The sequence below is a fragment of the Schistocerca cancellata genome, unplaced genomic scaffold (assembly GCF_023864275.1).
Source record: "Schistocerca cancellata isolate TAMUIC-IGC-003103 unplaced genomic scaffold, iqSchCanc2.1 HiC_scaffold_962, whole genome shotgun sequence".
Classification (NCBI taxonomy): Eukaryota; Metazoa; Arthropoda; class Insecta; order Orthoptera; family Acrididae; genus Schistocerca; species Schistocerca cancellata.
In genome coordinates this window covers 15,001-22,500 of record NW_026046970.1, presented here as the reverse complement: position 1 = coordinate 22,500, position 7,500 = coordinate 15,001, and the positions used below count along the sequence as shown (strand labels likewise).

The following is a 7,500-nucleotide window of genomic DNA, read 5'->3' as shown; positions in this document are numbered from 1 at the left end:
GTTTGAGAATAGGTTGAGGTCGTTTCGGCCCCAAGGCCTCTAATCATTCGCTTTACCGGATGAGACTCGTACGAGCACCAGCTATCCTGAGGGGAAACTTCGGAGGACCAGCTACTAGATGGTTCGATTAGTCTTTCGCCCCGATACCCAGCTCGACGATCGATTTGCACGTCAGAATCGCTACGGACCTCCATCAGGGTTTCCCCTGACTTCGTCCTGGCCAGGCATAGTTCACCATCTTTCGGGTCCCAACGTGTACGCTCTAGGTGCGCCTCACCTCGCAATGAGGACGAGACGCCCCGGGAGTGCGGAGGCCGCCGCCCCGTGAAGGGCGGGGAAGCCCCATCCTCCCTCGGCCCGCGCAAGGCGAGACCTTCACTTTCATTACGCCTTTAGGTTTCGTACAGCCCAATGACTCGCGCACATGTTAGACTCCTTGGTCCGTGTTTCAAGACGGGTCGTGAAATTGTCCCAAAGCTGAAGCGCCGCTGACGGGAGCGATTATTCGCCCGAGAGCATCCCGAGCCAACAGCGGCGCGGGTCCGGGGCCGGGCCAGGTAGGTCCGTCATCCGGGAGAACCGCGCGCGCTTGCCGGAGCCCGAGCGCCCAAAGGGGCGAATCGACTCCTCCAGATATACCGCCGAGCAGCCAGCCAGGACACCGGGGCTCTGCCCAACAGACGCGAACCGAGGCCCGCGGAAGGACAGTCTGCGCACCCGGGCCGTAGGCCGGCACCCAGCGGGTCGCGACGTCCTACTAGGGGAGAAGTGCGGCCCACCGCACACCGGAACGGCCCCACCCCGCGGCGAGTGGAAAGGCAACCGGACACGACCCCGCCGCGGATTGCTCCGCGCGGGCGGCCGGCCCCATCTGCCGAGGGCGGGAGCCAGTGGCCGGATGGGCGTGAATCTCACCCGTTCGACCTTTCGGACTTCTCACGTTTACCCCAGAACGGTTTCACGTACTTTTGAACTCTCTCTTCAAAGTTTCTTTTCAACTTTCCCTCACGGTACTTGTTCGCTATCGGTCTCGTGGTCATATTTAGTCTCAGATGGAGTTTACCACCCACTTGGAGCTGCACTCTCAAGCAACCCGACTCGAAGGAGAGGTCCCGCCGACGCTCGCACCGGCCGCTACGGGCCTGGCACCCTCTACGGGCCGTGGCCTCATTCAAGTTGGACTTGGGCTCGGCGCGAGGCGTCGGGGTAGTGGACCCTCCAAACACCACATGCCACGACAGGCGGCAGCCTGCGGGTTCGGTGCTGGACTCTTCCCTGTTCGCTCGCCGCTACTGGGGGAATCCTTGTTAGTTTCTTTTCCTCCGCTTAGTAATATGCTTAAATTCAGCGGGTAGTCTCGCCTGCTCTGAGGTCGTTGTACGAGGTGTCCGCACGCCACACCGCCAGCCGGCTGTGCACGCTACCGAGAAAGTACCGGTATGCGAACCGCCAGGCGACGGGCGCGCATCGCACGTTTGAGGAGACGCGGCCGGCCCCACAGGCGGCCACGACACTCCCAGGTCTCCGAAGCGGGACAAACGCCGCGCGCTTCAGTATACGTAGCCGACCCTCAGCCAGACGTGGCCGGGAACGGAATCCATGGACCGCAATGTGCGTTCGAAACGTCGATGTTCATGTGTCCTGCAGTTCACATGTCGACGCGCAATTTGCTGCGTTCTTCAATCGACCCCACGAGCCGAGTGATCCACCGTCCTGGGTGATCTTTTTCATTTAGTTTCCACTGTCTCTTTCAAGACAGTTGCATAGGCGGGACTGAGGCGTTTTGACGGCCCCTGTTCCAGCATTCCTGTGTCCAACGGCCTCACGGCCGATGGGCGTCGTACGGCTCCACACCGAGCGGACAGGCACTCGGGCGAAAGTCATTCAAAACCGGCGCGAGGCGCAGGTGCCGCAGCCAGCCGCTCCAGAGCTTCAGCGCTCCGTACCACACAACATTTCCGTTAGTTTTGAGAGGCACGCGTGGTTCCGCACGCGGCGCACGGCTGCTGCCGTACAGGTAGCGTGTTGCGCGACACGACACGCACATCGAAAGACATGCAGTCTAGTCGGTAATGATCCTTCCGCAGGTTCACCTACGGAAACCTTGTTACGACTTTACTTCCTCTAAATGATCAAGTTTGGTCATCTTTCCGGTAGCATCGGCAACGACAGAGTCGATGCCGCGTACCAGTCCGAAGACCTCACTAAATCATTCAATCGGTAGTAGCGACGGGCGGTGTGTACAAAGGGGCAGGGACGTAATCAACGCGAGCTTATGACTCGCGCTTACTGGGAATTCCTCGTTCATGGGGAACAATTGCAAGCCCCAATCCCTAGCACGAAGGAGGTTCAGCGGGTTAACCCCGACCTTTCGGCCTAGGAAGACACGCTGATTCCTTCAGTGTAGCGCGCGTGCGGCCCAGAACATCTAAGGGCATCACAGACCTGTTATTGCTCAATCTCGTGGCGGCTAGAAGCCGCCTGTCCTCTAAGAAGAAAAGTAATCGCTGACAGCACGAAGGATGTCACGCGACTAGTTAGCAGGCTAGAGTCTCGTTCGTTATCGGAATTAACCAGACAAATCGCTCCACCAACTAAGAACGGCCATGCACCCACCACCCCACCGAATCAAGAAAGAGCTATCAATCTGTCAATCCTTCCGGTGTCCGGGCCTGGTGAGGTTTCCCGTGTTGAGTCAAATTAAGCCGCAGGCTCCACTCCTGGTGGTGCCCTTCCGTCAATTCCTTTAAGTTTCAGCTTTGCAACCATACTTCCCCCGGAACCCAAAAGCTTTGGTTTCCCGGAGGCTGCCCGCCGAGTCATCGGAGGAACTGCGGCGGATCGCTGGCTGCATCGTTTATGGTTAGAACTAGGGCGGTATCTGATCGCCTTCGAACCTCTAACTTTCGTTCTTGATTAATGAAACATACTTGGCAAATGCCAAATGCTTTCGCTTCTGTTCGTCTTGCGACGATCCAAGAATTTCACCTCTAACGTCGCAATACGAATGCCCCCGCCTGTCCCTATTAATCATTACCTCGGGTTCCGAAAACCAACAAAATAGAACCGAGGTCCTATTCCATTATTCCATGCACACAGTATTCAGGCGGGCTTGCCTGCTTTAAGCACTCTAATTTGTTCAAAGTAAACGTGCCGGCCCACCCAGACACTCAATAAAGAGCACCTTGGTAGGATTTCAACGGGGTCCGCCTCGGGACGCACGAACACGCACGAGGCGGTCGCACGCCTTCGGCTCGCCCCACCGGCAGGACGTCCCACGATACATGCCAGTTAAACACCGACGGGCGGTGAACCAACAGCGTGGGACACAAATCCAACTACGAGCTTTTTAACCGCAACAACTTTAATATACGCTATTGGAGCTGGAATTACCGCGGCTGCTGGCACCAGACTTGCCCTCCAATAGATACTCGTTAAAGGATTTAAAGTGTACTCATTCCGATTACGGGGCCTCGGATGAGTCCCGTATCGTTATTTTTCGTCACTACCTCCCCGTGCCGGGAGTGGGTAATTTGCGCGCCTGCTGCCTTCCTTGGATGTGGTAGCCGTTTCTCAGGCTCCCTCTCCGGAATCGAACCCTGATTCCCCGTTACCCGTTACAACCATGGTAGGCGCAGAACCTACCATCGACAGTTGATAAGGCAGACATTTGAAAGATGCGTCGCCGGTACGAGGACCGTGCGATCAGCCCAAAGTTATTCAGAGTCACCAAGGCAAACGGACCGGACGAGCCGACCGATTGGTTTTGATCTAATAAAAGCGTCCCTTCCATCTCTGGTCGGGACTCTGTTTGCATGTATTAGCTCTAGAATTACCACAGTTATCCAAGTAACGTGGGTACGATCTAAGGAACCATAACTGATTTAATGAGCCATTCGCGGTTTCACCTTAATGCGGCTTGTACTGAGACATGCATGGCTTAATCTTTGAGACAAGCATATGACTACTGGCAGGATCAACCAGGGAGCTGCGTCAACTAGAGCTGAGCAGCCGGCCGCCCGGGAGTGTGTCCCAGGGGCCCGCGCGAACACGCAAGCGTCCGCTCAATTATTCTGCAAACAGGAGGAGGCTGAGCTCCCCTGCACAATACACCTCGAAACCCTCTCAGGTCCCGGCGGCGCGCAGCGCCGTCCTAAGTACTTGGTCGGGTTCGAGAGAGGCGCAATCGCCCGGAGTTAGGCGAGTAGACGCTTTAGGTGCGACCACCCGTGCTCCCAACTGAGCTTGCCGCTGCCGACAGAGGCCCGGGAGCGTGCTGTCGTGGCATTGCCGGCGGGAGACAACACGCGCCACCTACGGTGACCGGCAGCTCCAACGCCAGCGCCACAGAAGGGCAAAGGCCCCACGTGGGTGCCGAAGCGAACTCTCCCAGCACAGCGCACGTGCCAACACGTCTGCACAACTGCGATACAAACCACCAGCGAGAACCGCTGGGGCGACCGAGCAGCAGACGGCGTCGCGGCGCCGAGTGCCGGGCGGCGGCGCATCCTCAACGCACACAGTCCTCAATCGGACCAGCACACTGCAGATGTCCACCGCGCTTCGCACCGGGCCGGCGAGGACCCACTTTGGCTGCACGGCGCCGCGCGCAGGGTGCCCCGGCGCGCAGCTGCGCCGCCTGCCGCGTCCGTCGGCCGGCGCGCCTGCCACTGGGCGCCCCCACCAGCCGGCTGTAGCGCGTGCGCCCACGCACCGCGCGGCCAGCACGCCGGGCGGCCCCCCCTCACCGGCCGGGGACAGTCCCACCCACCCACAGCCGCGTATCGCTTCACACCCAGATTCACATTCACGTTCGTTGGTATGGTGGGGACCGCTTCGTAGCTGTACCGATCGTTGCCCTCACAGATGTACCTCCAGCAAGGACAACCGCACCACAACGGGTTACCAGTTGTTCATTTGCGTAACGTCACCAGTAAACGTACACGTCCATCCCCGTTTGCAAAGTCAACTATTATTGCATGCCTGCCTGTCAGGTGTCAAGACACACTACATCCGCTCACATCCACGCAACAAAATGTGCCCGACTAGAGGGCACGTGGAAGGTGCCCCCGTACGTATGCGATGTCCATTGCGCGACCAACTGTCAACCGGCCTCTGTAGCATGTCGCAGATGTGGAACGCGGGGCACCGTGCTATCACATTGTGTGAGAAGAGACTACTACGTCTGCATACACGCGCCACTACATGAACAGACGGCTCATGCTGATCGCCATCCACTGCGTCCATTACTCCCACACGTCTCTATGGCGTACCACACTGCAATGCAGCTGTTATGGGGAGATGACACGTAGCTGTGTACACAACATTCTGAGCGGGTTGCGGTTGGACAATACATTAATGTAACGTGTCATATGCCAATTACAGAGCAGGGTAAGGCACAACTTGGGTTAGGTTAAGGCACAACTTGGGTTAGGTTAAGGCACAACTTGGGTTAGGTTAAGGCACAACTTGGGTTAGGTTAAGGCACAACTTGGGTTAGGTTAAGGCACAACTTGGGTTAGGTTAAGGCACAACTTGGGTTAGGTTAAGGCACAACTTGGGTTAGGTTAAGGCACAACTTGGGTTAGGTTAAGGCACAACTTGGGTTAGGTTAAGGCACAACTTGGGTTAGGTTAAGGCACAACTTGGGTTAGGTTAAGGCACAACTTGGGTTAGGTTAAGGCACAACGTGGGTTAGGTTAAGGCACAACGTGGGTTAGGTTAAGGCACAATGTGGGTTAGGTTAAGGCACAATGTGGGTTAGGTTAAGGCACAATGTGGGGGTAGATTGCGGTACAAATTGCATTACATTGCGGTGCAAATTGCATTACATTGCGGTGCAAATTGAGTTACATTGCGGTGCAAATTGAGTTACATTGCGGTGCAAATTGAGTTACATTGCGGTGCAAATTGAGTTACATTGCGGTGCAAATTGAGTTACATTGCGGTGCAAATTGAGTTACATTGCGGTGCAAATTGAGTTACATTGCGGTGCAAATTGAGTTACATTGCGGTGCAAATTGCGTTACATTGCGGTGCAAATTGCGTTACATTGCGGTGCAAATTGCGTTACATTGCGGTGCAAATTGCGTTACATTGCGGTGCAAATTGCGTTACATTGCGGTGCAAATTGCGTTACATTGCGGTGCAAATTGCGTTACATTGCGGTGCAAATTGCGTTACATTGCGGTGCAAATTGCGTTACATTGCGGTGCAAATTGCGTTACATTGCGGTGCAAATTGAGGTAGGTTAAGGTGCAACACAGGTTAGGTTAAGGTGCAACATAGGTTAGGTTAAGGTGCAAGATGGGTTAGGTTAAGGTGCAAGATGGGTTAGGTTAAGGTGCAAGATGGGTTAGGTTAAGGTGCAAGATGGGTTAGGTTAAGGTGCAAGATGGGTTAGGTTAAGGTGACATAGGTTAGGTTAAGGTGACATAGGTTAGGTTAAGGTGACATAGGTTAGGTTAAGGTGACATAGGTTAGGTTAAGGTGACATAGGTTAGGTTAAGGTGACATAGGTTAGGTTAAGGTGACATAGGTTAGGTTAAGGTGACATAGGTTAGGTTAAGGTACAAACTGGGTTGTGTTATGGTACACATTGCGTTGTAGTACAGTACACGTTAGGTTTGGGTACGGTACACAATGTGGTATGGGATGGCGTGTTGTGGGGGGGAGGGGGGGGGGAGGTTCGTTGATATCGACCGTAGGACGTGGATGCCCGAGGCAGCGTCAGTGTGTCAAAGGAGTTATGTCACGTCGGGATGCGCTTTTCGCCAGTGAGAGGGGGCGAGCCGTGTCTGTGGTTGCGGCAGACCTGTGTGTTTCATTCCTGCCAGTGTGTTTGTGCTGTAAGACGAGGCAGTGTGGTGGTGATGGGTGCACCCCTGTGTAGGACATGTGTGGGTGTTGGTGGCTTCTCTGAGCAATTGTGGTTGTCGGACGAGTGGGGTATTCTGTTTTATGATTGGACCTCCCGGTCTGGTTATCATAGCGTAGTTGGTGTACTGTGGCGGATAGGATGCACCGGACGTTGGTCCATGCTGGTGCTTAGTAGTTGTATCTGTGTCTGTTACAGGCAGAGAGTAGTGTGTGATAGAGTGTGTGGCTGACGTGTGGTTCATTTTGTGTGTACGGACGTTCAGCATGTATAGGGGCATTTGCGTATATAATCTATCATAATCTATCTATGTGGGCCTGCATAGTTTACTGAGCAGTGCTGTGAGGTGACTGAACTACGAGTGACGTACTGATTTACAGCGGAATGATTGCCTTGTACCAAAGATGGAGTATCGGCTCTACGACAGCGTTGGCACCGCAGGAAATGGTCTCGTAAAACGGCCCTCCCACCGTCATCGTTGTGAGGGGTAGGGACCGCCTATATTCTGAGAGGAGCCCTGTTTGCCACTGGGCGTGGGGTCTCGCATCCTGCGGTTCAGTGCCCCCAGGGAAGCGCGCGGAGGTGGTGCTGCTGCTGCTGCTGCTGTAGCAAGCGAGCTACTT

At 55.3% G+C, this 7,500-nt stretch overlaps 2 non-coding genes and 1 pseudogene across 2 annotated transcripts in view; all 3 read right to left on the bottom strand.

The window, feature by feature from the left end:
• The window catches only part of LOC126149991 (large subunit ribosomal RNA), a 4,213-nt gene extending 2,838 nt beyond the window's left edge, over positions 1 to 1,375 (bottom strand). Inside the window, exon 1 of the ribosomal RNA XR_007531243.1 lies at positions 1 to 1,375. This exon is cut by the window's left edge and continues 2,838 nt beyond it. This is a non-coding gene — a ribosomal RNA (large subunit ribosomal RNA).
• A 189-nt stretch (positions 1,376 to 1,564) lies between these two features.
• Positions 1,565 to 1,720, bottom strand: LOC126149993 (5.8S ribosomal RNA; annotated as a pseudogene).
• Positions 1,721 to 2,070: 350 nt separating this feature from the next.
• LOC126149996 (small subunit ribosomal RNA) lies at positions 2,071 to 3,987 on the bottom strand. Its single transcript, XR_007531245.1, has one exon. It is a non-coding gene; the product is annotated as a small subunit ribosomal RNA (ribosomal RNA).
• Positions 3,988 to 7,500: the final 3,513 nt, after the last annotated feature.